Source organism: Nicotiana tomentosiformis, chromosome 12 (genome assembly GCF_000390325.3).
Source record: "Nicotiana tomentosiformis chromosome 12, ASM39032v3, whole genome shotgun sequence".
In the NCBI taxonomy this organism is placed as follows: Eukaryota; Viridiplantae; Streptophyta; class Magnoliopsida; order Solanales; family Solanaceae; genus Nicotiana; species Nicotiana tomentosiformis.
Window position 1 is genome coordinate 33,934,067 of NC_090823.1, and position 15,799 is coordinate 33,949,865.

General features: G+C 39.6%; 1 long non-coding RNA gene across 1 annotated transcript; it reads left to right on the forward strand.

Moving 5' to 3' along the window:
- The first annotated feature begins 3,490 nt into the window (after positions 1-3,490).
- Positions 3,491-5,857, forward strand: LOC138903503 (uncharacterized). The gene is made up of 2 exons (XR_011412683.1): positions 3,491-4,004; positions 5,584-5,857. It is a non-coding gene; the product is annotated as an uncharacterized lncRNA (long non-coding RNA).
- The last annotated feature ends 9,942 nt before the right edge of the window (positions 5,858-15,799 follow it).

Sequence of the window (15,799 nt, forward strand, 5' to 3'; positions counted from 1 at the left end):
TACCCATGTAGACTTAAAAGTCTTGTATATGGTTGATTTTGACGTTTTTCTTTGGGATGGATTGGTTATCTCCATATCATAGAATCTTGGATTATCATGCCAGGACAGTTACTTTAGCCACTTCGGGTATACTTCGTTTAGAGTGGAAGGGTACTCTTAGTTAGTATCCAAAGAAAGTTATTTCATTGCTTAAGGCTCAAAGGATGGTGGAGAAGTGTTGTATCTCTTATTTGGCTTATATTTGAGATAATACCGTGGAGACTCCTTCGTTAGAGTCAGTTCCAGTAGTACAAGAGTTCCTAGAGGTGTTCACTACAGACCTTCCAAGTGCTCATCCCGGGTGTGATATTGATTTCCATATTGATTTGGAGTAGTGCACTCAGCCCATTTCTATTTTGCCATATCGAATGTCACCATCCGAGTTGAAGGAACAGTGTAGGATTTATTGATCAAAGGGTTTATTCGGCCTAGTATATTACCGTGGGGTGCTCCTGTGTTATTTGTGAAGAAGAATAGTTGATATATGTAGATGTGTATTGATTATAGGCAGTTGAACAACGTAACTACCAAGAATAAATATCTTATTCCACGCATTGATGATTTGTTTGACCAATTTCTAAGTGCTTCTTTATTTTCCAAGAATGATTTGAGATTTGGCTATCACCAGTTGAGGATAAGGGCTGAGAATGACACTAAGACAGCATTCCGGATGCGTTATGGGCATAATGATTTCTTAGTGATATCATTTAGGTTGACGAATGCTCCCTCAACATTTATGGAGTTGATGAATGGAGTATTCAGGCCTTATTTGGATTCTTTTGTGATTGTTTTCATTGACGATATCTTGATATACTCGCGGAGCAAGGAGTAGCACGAGCAACATTTGAGGATTATAGTTGGGATTTTGAAGGAGAAGGAGCCTTACGCTAAGTTCTCAAAGTTTAAATTCTAACTTAGTTTGGTAGCTCTCCTGGGGCATGTGGTGACTAAGGATGGTATTATGGTAGATCCCAAGAAGATTGAGGTGGTTCGATATTGGATCAGACCGGCTTCAGTCACCGAGGTTTGGAGCTTTGTGGGCCTCAAAGATTACTATTGTCATTTTGTGGAAGGATTTTCATCCATATCCTCGTTGATCAAATTGACTCAGAAAGAGGTAGTTTTTCAGTAGTCCGATGAGTTTGAGGTGAGCTTTCAAAAGCTCAATAATTTGTTGACTACTATTGGGATTCTAACTTTACCTATCGAGGGAGATTTACGGTCTATTGTGATGCTTTAAAAGTGGGTCTTGATTGTGTATTCACGCAGAAAGGGGAAGTGATAGCTTATGCTTCAAGGCTGTTGAAGGCGCATGAGAAGAACTACTCCACTCATGACTTGGAAATGGCAACGGTAATGTTCACTTTGAATATTTGGAGGCATTACCTTTATGGAGTTCTTTGTGAGCTATTCACGAATCATCTTAGCCTTTGGTATATTTTCAATTAGAATACCTCAATTTAAGACAACGTAGGTGGTTGGAGTTACTCAAGAATTATAACATGACCATTATTTATCATCTGGGCAAGCTCAATATAGTGGCAGATGACTTGAGTAGGAAAGGGGTGAGCATGGGTATCTTGGCATTGCTGCACATGGGATAACGTCTTTTTGCTATGGATGTCCGGTATTTGGCTAATCGTTTTGTGAGGCTTGATATTTCGTAGCCGGTAAGGTTCTAGCATGTGTGGAGGTGATCTTCCTTTATAGAGCAGATTCGAGCTCAACAGTTTGAGGATGTGAAGTTATGCAAAATTCGGGACAAAGTGTTGCAGGGTGAGGCTAAGGAGGCTATTCTTGATGGGGTGAAGTTTTGAGGATCAGGGGTCAGATTTATGTACCGAGAGTGGGATATTTGACTAAGTTGATTATGGAGGAGGCTCAGTTTTTATGTATTCTATTCACCCAGAGGCGACAAAGATGTATCGTGATCTAAAGCAATATTATTAGTGGTGCCGCATGAAGATAGTTGAGTTTGTGTTTTGGTGTTTGAATTGCCAGCAAGTAAAAGTATGGGCACTAGAATCCTAGCGGTGTTATTCAAAGGATTCCCATTCCCAAGTGGAAGTGGGAGCGAATTGCTATGGATTCTGTGGTATGATTTCCAAACACCTTGGGCAAGTGCGATGTTATTTGGGTCATTGTGGATAGATTGACCAATTTTCTCATTTCATTCCAGGTTTGACTACTCATAATTCAGAGAAGTTGGCCAAGATCTACATTCGTGAGATAGTCCGTTTGTATGGGATTCCTATTTCTATCATTTTCGGCCGAAGGACTCGGTTTACATCGCATTTCTGGAGGTCAATACAGAAAGAGTTGGGTACCAGAGTGGAGCTTAGCATAACCTTTCACATGCAGACTGCCGGACAGTTCAAGCGGACTATTCAGGTCCTCGAGGACATGTTGTGAGCTTGTGTGATTGACTTTGGAGGTCAATGGGATCAGTTTCTACCTTTGACAGAGTTTTCTTATAATAATAGCTACCATTTGAGCATTGAGATGGCCCCATTTAAGGCATTGTATGGTAGGATATATCATTCCTCGATTGGTAGGTTTGATTCTTTGGAGGTTAGACCTGGGGGTACTTATTTGTTGAGGGATTCATTAGATAAGGTATAGTTGATCCAAGAAAGACTTCGCACGGCTCAGAGTAGACAGAAGAGTTATACGGACCGCAAGGTTCGTGATTTGGAGTTCATAGTCGGGAAGCGAGTTCTGTTGAAGGTCTCACCCATGAAGGGTATGATGAGGTTTGGGAAGAAAGAAAAGGTGAGTCTGCGGTTTATTGGTCTATTTGAGATAGTTCAACAAGTTGGTTAGGTGGCTTATGAGATAAACTTTCCTCCGGGTCTTTCGAGTGTTCGCCCTATTTTCCATATTTTGATGTTGACGAAGTACCATTTGGATGGTTCTTATGTGATTAGATGGGATTCAATGCTACTTGATCCGAATTTGACTTTTAAGGAGGAGCCGATAGCCATTCAAGACAAGTTCGGAAGTTGAGATCGAAGTAAATAACTTCAGTTAAAATACAATGGAGGCATCATCCCATTAAGAAGTCAACTTGAGAGGCCAATTCTGATATGTTGTCTAGATATCCCCAGATTTTTGAGGATCCAGGTATCTATCTATCATTTAGCGTTCGAGGACGAATGCTATTTTTAGTGGTATTTGATGTAACGTCTCGCTAAGTTGTTTCGAGATTTTAACCTAGAAATTTCCAAAATACCCTTCCCAAGGTTGCTTTAGTATGCATATGACTGGCGGGGATGAGTGATGTGGTTCCAGAGGTAATCGAGCGAGTTTCGAATTGATTTTAGTAAGTTCATAAGTTTGAAAGTTAATTAAATAAAGAAGTTTGACCAAAGTCAACACTGGGTTAAATGTATAATTTTCATGGTTTCATCAACTCCTTTAGGTCCAAATGTTAGTTTTGACTTATTCGAGCCTTTGGTTTGGATCCCGAGGCGTTCAGGTGTGTTTTAGATACTTGGTTGGAAAGTTGGGTTTTGGTAGTGGTTGAGTTGACCCTGATCAACCTTGGACAAAACGAGCTCTTTTGAAAAATATGCTTGCGCGAGCGAGTTCGTAGCGTGTTTTATGATAGAAATGCATATTTGGTTTGTATCCAGGGTTTTCCAAATGAGATTCGGGTGTTGGTTCGGAATTTTGGAAAACAAGATTTTTCGGGTTTCAGTCATCTGGTTTTTCCTTCTTCGCGAGAGGTCCTCGCTTTGCTATGAAGTGGGATCAGATGGGTCATCACGTTTTCATAGGGTAGTCAGCGTCTGGACCGTTTTGGCATGGTCATTGCATTCACAAAGCTATCTCGCCTTCGAGAAGGGTAATTACATGAACAGTGAATTAAAACCCCTAAACTTGAGTTTTATTTCCCATTCACCATTTTAGAAGCTAGAGAGCTCCAAAGAATCAAAGTTCCAAGATCAAGTTTCTTCACTGTGGTAAGATCTTAATCTTCTTCTAATCATTTTTCATTAAGTTCTTCTTTTAGATTAAATTTGAATTCATAATTTCTAGAGTAGAAATTGGGGAGTTTTCTATAGAAATGGATTTAAGGAATTTATAAAATTGAGGGTTAAATGAGATTGGAACTTGATGACTTTTGAGATTTAGACTATCTAAGTTTTAGGTAAGATGATTCTATACTTAAATTCCAAACCTTGTGGGGTGGGGGTTACCTTTTTGGGTCTATGTTTGGGTACGAACTAATACTTAAAACATGGGTATTGTTGGGTTCATACAATCGTGTAGATTACTGATTTGACCATATTGAACCCAGATTCGTGTTAAATTACTGTGTTTACCCTTGGGGTTTGGGACGGGGTTTTAGGTTGTCTTTTGGATCCGAATTCTTTTATATAGAAACATAGGTATCCATAGCTTTGTATTATGATCTAGAACGTATATTTGAACATAGTGGACTCGTTTGGAGGCTCAGAGGAAAGGCAAGGCCGTGGAGTGAAACTTCGGCTTCAAATTCAGGCATGTTGAGATTTACTAGACCCTTTATGTAGTGTTATGTGTTGGTAAATGTATTAAGGGGTGAAATGGTAAATATGGGTCTCATACTCGTGAGGTAACGAGCACTTATGCGTGTAACTGTGTATTTTTTTTGGGGAATTCAAATGTGAAACTAGAATAATTATGACGGATATTATGTGTTTAGCCTTCGAACCATGAGAATAGTGCATATATCCATTTTGGTTGGTATGCTTGCAGCTTATTTTGGCAATGAGTGCCATGATTGAATGAGTAAACATATTTGTTAACTGAGTTGCATTCATCACTCAACATCTCGTCTGATTTATGGAAAAAGACACTTAAATTTTGATATTGACTTGCTATTTTGCATTTGCATGATGTACACATATCCAATCATTCTTTCTTGATACTGCTAGTATATGACTGGTATATGGCAAGACGGATTTTGGATATGGTACATGGCTACGGAGTGATAATGATATTCAGCCAACGGTTGAGATCCGATGTGATCTAGGAGATTTGGTATTTCGCATGGGTATATAGACCTCATGAGTCCCCTATAGGTCATGTGAAACCTACTGTAGGAGCGTGTGTATACCCGTGTATATGGAGTTTGGATTGCATACTATTCACTTGCATCACATGCATTCTTTGCGTCTCATATAATTTGTGCTGAGTTGAAATTGATTTCATGCCATATGTGTGTCAATGGACTTAAAGATGGATTCTTCACGCTTATACCTGACATAAATGAGGTAAAGATAGAATATTTACTCTTGGAATGGGCTTAACTAAGTAGACTGAATCCTTATAAGTGTGTTGGGATAGGAGTGGATTGTAAGAGCGATTTTACCGTTCATACCTTTTTTATTTGTTGGAATACCTAAACATTGTATGGATTTGAACAAACAAAGAAGGAAGAGGGGTATAAGAAGTACCAACCCTCATCATTACTATAGTTTAGGACCGATCAATGATGTTGTAGGGGACACATGCTTCCCGTACTCACTCTACACTTGATGCACATTTTGTGTGCAGGTACTCATCCGGGTACGAGCTGGGCATCTTTCTTCGAGCTGATTTGGGGTGTTTCGTGGAGTTCCAGGGTATGCTGATGAGTTTCCCACAACATCTGACTTCATTCTATCGTTACTATTTCTGTCTTATTTTCACTTCACACAGTTTACGTATTAGTATTCAAATTTGTACTCGTCGTACATACTCATGTACTGTGACTTTAATTTCAGGTTTTGGGGTATTAATTGTATTGACTTAAACTATTACTTCCTTATTAGAGTTATTATGAGACTTATACCGTTTTCTTTATTTATTTGCACACTTAGTTAAGTTTCACGATTTAGCCTTATTTGGAGGGAATTTGGGTTGTGACACCATCCAAATAGGGGGTAAAGATTAAACTAGTTAAATATTTATCCTGAATCCACCTCCTCTCTGTAACGCGCCCATCTTCTCAAAATTCTGAATCTACGTCTGTTTGTATATGGTCTTAGATGCTCAAATTCTTCAGGAACTCAAATATAACTGACCAATACTTAAGGAATTGGTTAATTACGTCTTTTTAGTGCGGAGGTTGATCTATTTTTTATTCTTTTATAGAACAGTAAAAGATATAATTAATATTTATTAAGTGGGAATATTTTGGTCTAACCTAGGCGAACCTCAATGTACTTATAAATTTAAGTTAACAGACTTAGTGACATGTAACACACAAGATTACATAAGAAAGCTAACCACAATATTTAAGGATACGAAAAGACATACATACTCCTAAACTTAACGGATCATTTGAAAATTTATCACGTTTCTAAAAGAAGAGTTTACCTACTTCAATTTGTTTACTCGTCACAAAAATAATTTCAAAATAATATCTTGAAGTTTTGTCCATATCTAACAAATAACACTTTTTCCTTGTTTGATACTTTTATTAGATTTTGAGATATAAAATTAATGTTTTATCTTCCTACACTTGTTTACTCGTCACAAAAATATTTTCAAGGTAAAATGTTGAATTGTTTTCTATATCTACAGAAACAACACTTTTTCCTTCTTTGCTGATTTAATTAGATTTTGTGAGATAAATAGAAGTTTATTTAACACTTTACCACTTATGCTACGGATTTACCATGAACCACAAATTAGAAATATTTATTTAATTTCTTCTTTTTACCATTATAAATTGTGATTTGATTTACAGTATATAGGGTTTTGAAATTTCTCCGTCCTTATATATATATATATATATATATATATATATATATATATATATATATGTGTGTGTGTGTGTATGTAAGTCTTCACTTAGGGCAGTGTGTAAATCGTGAACGCGTGAATGGTGTCGCGTTCGCGAAGAAGAGTGAGGCAGTTGGGGACCCCATGTCCTTGGTCTACGCGTTCGCGAAGTTGTGACCTAGTAAAGCATCGCGTTCGTGAAGCAACTGTCGCGTTCGCGAAGAGAAAAGTGGAAAGGCAGTCCGGGTCGATCTACACAAACGCGAGAGGACGGTCGCATTCGCGAAGAAGAAAATCTGGGCAGCAGTATTAATTTTCAAAATCGAGGGTTTGAACCCATTTTTCATATTTTGGACTAGAGACCACGGAATTGGGCGATTGTTGAAGAGATTTTCAGAGAGTTGATTGGGGTAAGTGTTTCTCACTTGGTTTTGGTTAAATTCCATGATTATATCTTGATTTTTATCATCTAAGTTGTGATTTGGGCTGAAGAATTGGGGGAAAAGTGGAAGAGTTCTTGAGATAGAATTTTGGGGTTTTGAATGGGATTTTGTTGTTGGATTTGAGTAAATTTGGTATGGTTAGACTCGTGAGTGAATGGGCTTTCAAGTTTTGTAATTTTTGTCAGATTTCGAGACGTGGGCCTGTGGCTGGGTTTGAGCCTATTTTGGTAGTTTTTCTTGTGGAATTCATTCATTTATCATACATTGATGGTATTGTACTGGTTGTGAATAGATTCGAAGCATTTGGAGGCCGCATCGAGGGCAAGAGCATCGCGGAGTAGAAATTTGAACGGTTTGAGGTAAGTAACAGCTGTAAATCTAGTCCCGAGGGTATGAAACCCTGAATTTTATGCCATGCGATTATTTGGAGGTGACGCACATGCTAGGTGACGGGCGTGTGGGCGTGCACCATTGGGGATTGTGACTTGGTCCATCTCGTATCAATTGTAAAGTTGAATATTTTGTTGAAACTACATGCTCCTTACGTGTTTTAGAAAGAAATTCTGAAATCAGGCTGGATGCCATGTTTAGGCCTTATATCAGTGTTGTTTGGGACCCTTAGAGGTCTTTTCTTGCTGTCCTCTCATTGTTTTTGATTGAAAATTTATACTCAGTCATGTTTATACATATTTACTGCATAGCTCAGTCTCTATTACTCTATTTTGATGCATCATATAAATGTGTTTGGGCTGATTACTTTTGATTTCTGAGAGCCCGAGAGGCTGGAGAGGTTTATGACTGAGTGAGGCTGAGAGCCTGATTTGTGAGGATATTTATGGTATCGGGCTACACGCCACAACATGTTTCATTGATTCTTCCATGATGGGCATTGATATAGCGCTTGGGCTGAAGAAGTCCCTCCGCAGTCTTTACACACCCCTAGTGAGCGCAGGTACCTACTGAGTGTGAGTGCCGAGTGATTGGGAGGCATGAGTTACTGTGAGGCATCAGTGATTGTGAGGTTTGCCTGAGGGGCTGTATATGAGTGATGTTGCCTGATGGGTTGTATATGAGTGATATTTGCCCGAGGGGCTGTATATGATTTCATCTTTTGAGCTCGCATTTGCATTGAGCCTTTATTTGAAAACTATTGAACGGTATTTTTAAATGATTTTACTGGAACTTGATTTAAACGAGCTGATTTGACTTAAACTATGATTGTAAAGCATACCGTATTTTACTGAATTTTAGTGATACGAACTTTACTTGCATTTTTGCTCGTCACTACTTCTCAGTATTTATTTATTATTGTTACTTACTGAGTTGGCGTACTCACGTTACTCCCTGCACTTTGTGTGTAGATCCAGGCATTTTTGGACGCTGTAGCGGTTGTTGATATATTCCGTTGAAGATCCTCAGAGATAGCAAGGTAGCTGCCTAGCGATCGCATCCCTGCTTTCTTCCTTCTTATCTTCCCTTAGTTGTATTCGATTATTTTCCAGACTATGTTAGTCTTGTCATGTTCAGACAGTTGTAGTAGTTGCTCATGACTACTGACACCCGATGTCGGCCTTACTTTTCTGCACTTTTATTCTGAGTTGAATTCTCTTATGAAGGTTTTATTTTGAATATCTTTGAATTAACTTTTTAAAAAGTAAATATCGATGTGTTTTGGTAATGTGTTAGCTGGCCTAGTACCACGATAGGCACCATCACGACAGGGTTAGTTTTGGGTCGTGACACGGTTTGTCCGAGTTCATATCCTTATTGTGCTAAATCGTCTATAATGACCCGGCCGGTCGTTTCAAGAGTCATAGCCCCATTTTTCCAATTTCCTTATTCTTTCATACTTTATAGTTTTTATATGTCTTACCCGGTTCGTTAGTTCGAGTCCGGGTTGATTTCGGGGTGAATTGAGACACTTAGTCTCTTATATGGAAGCTTGTATGTGTAAACGGCCTCGGATTTAAATTTTGATGGTTCCGTTAGCTCCGTTAGGTGATTTTTGGACTTAAGAGCGCGTCTGAAATATGATTTGGAGGTCCGTAGTAGAATAGGCTTGAATTGGCGAAAGTTGGAATTTTGGCGGTGTTGGCCGGTAGTGGAAGTTTTGATATTGAGTTCAGATTTTATTTTTGGGAATTTGAGTAGGTTCGTGGTGTCATTTAGGATGTGTATGCAAAATTTTGAGACAATCAGACGTGGTTTGATAGGTTTTGGCTTCGTTTGCAGAATTCGGAAGTTTAGAAGTTCTTTAGGCTTAAATCCAGGTGTAATAGGTGTTTTGATGTTGCTTTGAGTGATTCGAAGGTTTGACTAAGTTTATATTAGGTTATATGACTTGTTGTCATATTTGGTTGAGGTCCTGGGGGCCTCCGGTGCAACTCGGGAGGTTTCGGACTTGGTTTTGGATTTGAAAAGGCAGTTGAAGTGCTACTGTTGCTGGTGTAATCGCACCTGCGGAGTGGCCACCGCAGGTCCGATCCCGCAGGAGCGGGGATTGAACCGCAGAAGAGGCCAAGGATGAGTTGAGCAGAAGCCACAAGTGCAGAAATTTTCCCGCACCTGGGATGGTCGCAGAAGCGGGCAGCTAGGCGCAGGTGCGAGAGTTAGCCGCAAGTGCGATGGATTCCCGCACCTGCGATAGGCATAGATGTGGTCTTGTAGACGTAGGAGAGAAACCTGGAATTTTAAGTGGAATCCGCACCTGCGATGGAATTTCCACAGGTGTGGCATCGCAGATGCGACAGGAGGTTCGCGGGTGCGAAAAGTCTGGGCAGAAGCTTAAAAAGCAAGGGCTCGCGATTTTTGTTCCTATTTCGACATTTGAGACTCGGAGTTAGGCGATTTTGGAGAAGATTTTCGAGGGTATTATTGAGGTAAGCTTCTTGAACTCGTTTGGGATCATAAATCTTATTTCCCCACCTAATTAACGAGATTTTGAAGTGAAATTTGGGGGTTTAGGCCTTGGGAATTAGAGAGTGGATTTTGGGGGATTTGGGTTGCCAAATGATGTCATATTTGGATGAATTTAGTATGGGTAGACCCGTGAGTGAATGGGCTTTCAGGTTTTGTAACTTTTATCGGATTTTGAGACGTGGGCCCGGGGGCCGGATTTGAGCCGATTTCGGATTTGGGTTATAATTTAGTAGTTTTCTTGAGAATTGATCCCTTTAGCCTATATTGATTTCCTCGTACTATTTTTCGATAGATTCGGGGAATTTAGAGACCGATTCGAGAGGCAAGGGAATTACGGAGTAGGATTTTTGCGCAGTTGAGGTAAGTAATAGTCTTAAATTTGGTCTTGAGGGTATGAAACCTCGAAATTTGGTATGATGTGACTATTTGGAGATGACGCACATGATAGGTGACGGGCATGTGAGCTTACACCGGTGAGGGATTGTAACTTGGTCCGTCTCATGAGACTGTAAAGTGGAATAGCCTATTGTTGCTTACATGTATTCTTTGTCTTCTAGAAATTTGACTGTCTTTCATGTTAAAAATCTGTGATGACCTTTTTATCTTATGTTTTAGAACTCGAATATGCGCTCTTAAGCCTTAAAAATCTCATTTTTACCCTCCTCAATTTGCGCGCGCAGTCCGGGCAGGTTTCCGGAAAGTTTTTATGTTGAAAACTAATGAAAATAAGAATTTTTGCCTTAAAAGTTAATTTTAGTTGACTTCGATCAACATTTTTGGTAAACAGGCCCGGATTCATGCTTTCACGGTCCCTATAGGTCCGTATCGAATTATGGGACCAGGGAGTATGCCTGGAATCAAATTCGGAGGTCCCTAGCTTGAGTTATGAATTTTTGATAAAAATTAAAAGTTTGGAAATTATTTATTTTTAACAACTGATTGATATTTTGCATTGTTAGTGTCGGGTCCGTATTTTGGTTTCGGTGCCCGGCACAGGTTTATTATAATATTTAAGACTTGTCGGTGAAATTTGGTGAGAAACGGAGTTGATTTGACATGATTCGGACGTCCAATTGAGAAAATAAAAATTTTAAAGTGCTCTTCAGAATTTTATTTGATTTGGTGCTAAATTCGTAGTTCTAGGTGTTATTTTCAAGATTTGATCATGCTCGCAGGTCCGTATTATATTTTTAGACTTATGTGAATATTTGGTTAGGAGCCCCGAGGGCTCGGGTGAGTTTCGGATAGGCTACAGGGTGATTTGAACATAGAAAATCTGAGATTTTTGCTGCAGCAGCTGTTCTGGTGTGCCCTTCTTCGCATTCGCGTAGGTAGTGTCGCGAATGCGAAAGGTAAAATGGGGCAGGGTAATTTTCTTCTTCGCGGACGTGAAGGACTGGTCGCGAATGCAAAGCGTTGGGGGAGGTACCTTCACGAACGCGATCTGTCTCACGCGAACGCAATAGTTTAAGGCACCTGGGGGGGGCATGTTCTTCTATGCGAACGCGTCCACTGGGTCGCGAACGCGAAGGCTTGTGGGAAGCTTCCTTACGCGAACGCGAAGGCCTTAGGCCACTGTGCATCGCGATCGTGACAGGCCTCTAGCGAACGCGATGAAGGCCTGTCTAGTGACTTAAAACAAACTCCAAACACGAGTTTAAGCCATTTCTTCAACATTTTTCAAGAACCAAACGGGTAGAGGCGATTTTTCAAGAGCCATTTCTTCCCCCAAATTGTTGGTAAGTGATTCAAAACTATTTTCTTTTAATTACCCATTACATTTCTTGAATTTGCAACCTGAAATCTAGAGTTTTCATGGTAGAATTAGGCGTTAGGGTAGAAACTAGGGATTACGGGAATATGAGGATTTAGACCCCAATTTGAGGTGGAATTCCAAAACTAATTACATGTTCGGGCTCGGGAGTGAATGGATAAAAGGATTTTGGTCTGAACCTTGGGTTTTGACTAAGCGGGCCCGGGGTCGATTTTTTGACTTTTTGGAGGAAAATTCGGGAAATTTAATTTATGAAATATAATTGATTCCTTTAGCAATATTTGATATTATTGAGTCATTTTTGAATAGAAACGAGTGGTTTGGAGGTGAATTCCAAAGGAAAAGTTGTGATTGAGAATTTAGTGGCCTTCGGAGCAAGGTAAGTGTTGTGTCTAACTTTAGCTTGAGGGAATAGGTATTGTGTGAGTATTTGCTATGTGTTTCGTTGTTGAATATGATATATAGTTGAGGTGACGAGCATCTATGCGTTGTAGTCGAGTCATAGTATGCGAGTAAAATTCCATTCTTGCAAATTTGTAGTCTTAAATCTTGCTATCCATGCTTATTGTTGTTGTTGAAATGTTGGGAGACTTGTATACGGTTCCACCAAGGTTGATAAAATTGTGAATATTGATTCGAGATTTAGATGTTAAATTGTGAAAGTAATCATTGATGAAATATTGATTTCTTTGTGAAACTTCTCGCTATCCATTGTGATTGATTCTGTGAATTGTGAGGAAGAGTGTAAAGCACGAAGGGTGATGACGTGCATGATTTATTTATATTGCGAGGAAGAGTGCAAAGCACGAAGGGTGATGCCGTGCATGATTTATTTATATTGTGAGGAAGAGTGTAAAGCACGAAGGGTGATGCCATGCGTGATTTATTTATATGGTGAGGAAGAGTGTAAAGCACGAAGGGTGATGCCGTGCATGAATTATTTATATTGTGAGGAAGAGAATAAAAGCACAAAGGGTGATGTCGTGCAGTCTTATTTATTATTTTGTGAGGTTGAGAGTAAAAGCACGAAGGGTGATGCCGTGCAGTTTTTCTTGTTGTTTAATTGCTCAAATTATTTAAGGATTTTCGGTTTAATTCTGTCTTTTCATTGTTCTCACTCTTTATGTTATATTCCCCCATTGTATGTTCCCTTCCCATTATTTCTGCGTTATTTCTTTATTTAATGTTGTTGCCACTAGCATGATTATACTATTCAGGTTATATGTGGGTGTCTTGTCCTAGCCTCGTCACTACTTCGCCGAGGTTAGGCTCGACACTTACCAGTATATGGGGTCGGTTGTACTGATGCTGCACTCTGCACTTTTTGCGCAGACTTTGATACCGGCTCAGGTTGATCGAGATTTCGCTATTGGTCCGCTGTCCGGAGAGTCAAAGTAGATCGGTCGACGTTCACAGACATTGAAGTTCCTATCTTTTTTTTATGTCACTATTATTTTCTTTCATTCAAACAGTTGTATTTCTTCCAGACTATTACTTATAGTAAATTATAGAATGCTCGTGAATTGTGACTCCAGATCCGGGTGGTAGTAATTAATATAGTTTTATGATATTTCGCACTTATTATATTTCATCTTAGTTAATTATTGTTAATTACTTAATAAAATGAGGGATTGGTTTAATGTTTCTCTAATGTTGGCTTGCCTATAAAATGAAATATTAGGCGCCATCACGGTCCCGTCGGTGGGAAATTTTGAGTTGTGACAGTTGGTACCAGAGCACTAGGTTACATAGGTCTCACGAGTCACAAGCAAGCTTAGTAGAGTCTGAGAGATCGGTATGGAGACATCTGTATTTATATCTTAGAGGCTATGAAGTTTAGGAACAAATCACTTCGTTCATTCCTTATCGTGCGACATTGATTTTTTCTTGAAACCTATATCTCCTATTCCTTTGTATCCACTCGTGTATAACATTGTGCACTTGGTATCAGTTGTGCATCGACGATTCATGATGCCGCAGATGAACTACGAGGGAGCCAGAGATGCTCAAACATTGCTTCAACATATGATTTCGACTGCAGATACGGACGTATAAAGAGATCACCCAGTGAATTAGGTGGGGGATGCAACGGACCTTGGCATCTGGTTGATTTATACAAGCTATGAAGGTTAATAATGTGGACCATCGGACGTGGTGAACTATGACTTCGCACCGAGTGAAGGGGGAGTCCACTATCAATGGATGGATTATGGGGTCATGTGTTATATCAGTTTTGGCCCGAAATGTATATATGTGGTACTGAAAGATTCCCCAAAAATTTACATATGTTTAAGGCCTGAGATTTTGTAGAGGATAAGGTTGGTACTTTCAGTATGTCCGCCTACTTAATAATCCTATACTTCAGTACCAAAGGAGTTAGAGAAACAACTTTAAATCTACAGAAGATCTACTCAGCGAGGACGTCATGGTTGCGGATTTTGGGGTGCTTCGGAGGAAGTACAGTGGTTGACGAGATTCTGGACTATGTGGTTCGTGCCAAGATTTGCCTATATGGAGCTCTACTTGTGTGATCGTTGGGTATAAATGGGGGTAAGGGTTACCCCAAAGAAGAATCGAAGAGTGTGTTAAGAAATGGGTCAGCTCGAAAGTGTTGAGTCAGCATAACAAAAGAAGAAATTGGCCTTGGGAGAGATAATTCTCCACATGTGTCTGTGGAAAGCCTATGAAGAGGGCAGACCAGTCAATACAACACTGCCCACTTGCCTCCGTAATGCATAGCGCATATGGTTTGAACGATTGCGTCATAATATGCCACCGGGTTCAATAAGTTAGCCCGTCATATTCTGACTTTGCTTCCTACAGCTAGAGATTGAGTCCACAGACTCATTAAAGGACTTAATGATGATCGTAAAATTTTGTATGACTCGGGAACTACAGGCTAATACTTCATTTCCACTAGTGGTAGAAATTGCCAATATATTAGAACGTGTTCGGAGTAAGGAAAAAGGAAACTAAGGAGACCAAGACGTCTCGTGGTTCTGGGGGATTCAGTGGATTTTACTCTGCGAGTATAAATCATTATGGCGGGGGCTCGGGTAGTCGGCCAACCCAGTTCGCACATCAAATTAATCGAGCTGCTCCAATAAGTTCTTTTAATGCACCACTAACATGAGTTTCCTACAATGGTTATTCAAGTTATCTGGCACAAACTCAATATGAGCAGCCAAACCCGCAAAGGGGTTGTTATGAATACGGTGATACTAGGCACATCATGAGAAAATTGTCCCAAACTTGGGAGAGGCATATTTCATCAAAGCACTCAGGCTACGTGCCCATTGCAGTTACTACACCACCCACACGATCAGTTAAGGGTGGAGGACAGGCGGGTAGAAGGCGTTCTAGAGGTGGAGACCCAACCGTTGTTATGTTTGTTTTATGGTATGGTGGAGGTCGTTACATCATATGGTGTCGTTATAGGTACGACCTCGATTTAAAATAAAGGAATAATTTCCTTAACTTGATTCGATTCTGATTATCAAGACGAGTCCTCCTATTGTGCTCCACTTATGAGTGAGCTTCGTAATTCTATAATTTACTTATGTGTTGACTTCTGTTGGGAGGTTTTATGGAGATAACTATACCTATCATTCCATGATGGACTCTAATAAGTTATGTGAGGCTAAAGGTTCCTTTTTGGTACTTATTTCGGTATGTGTTTATGTTTTTCCAGATAATTGATTACAAATTGTGAATTATATGTCCTACCGGTGTGGGGTTCATTATGTGTTGTGATTTTGTTTAACGAAAGTTATTTAAAAGGAGAAAATGGAAAGTTTTGATTGGCAAGATGTGCATATTACTTGTGATTAAGAACTGAGGTTGGGGTCCTCGTATTTTTAAAATAAAT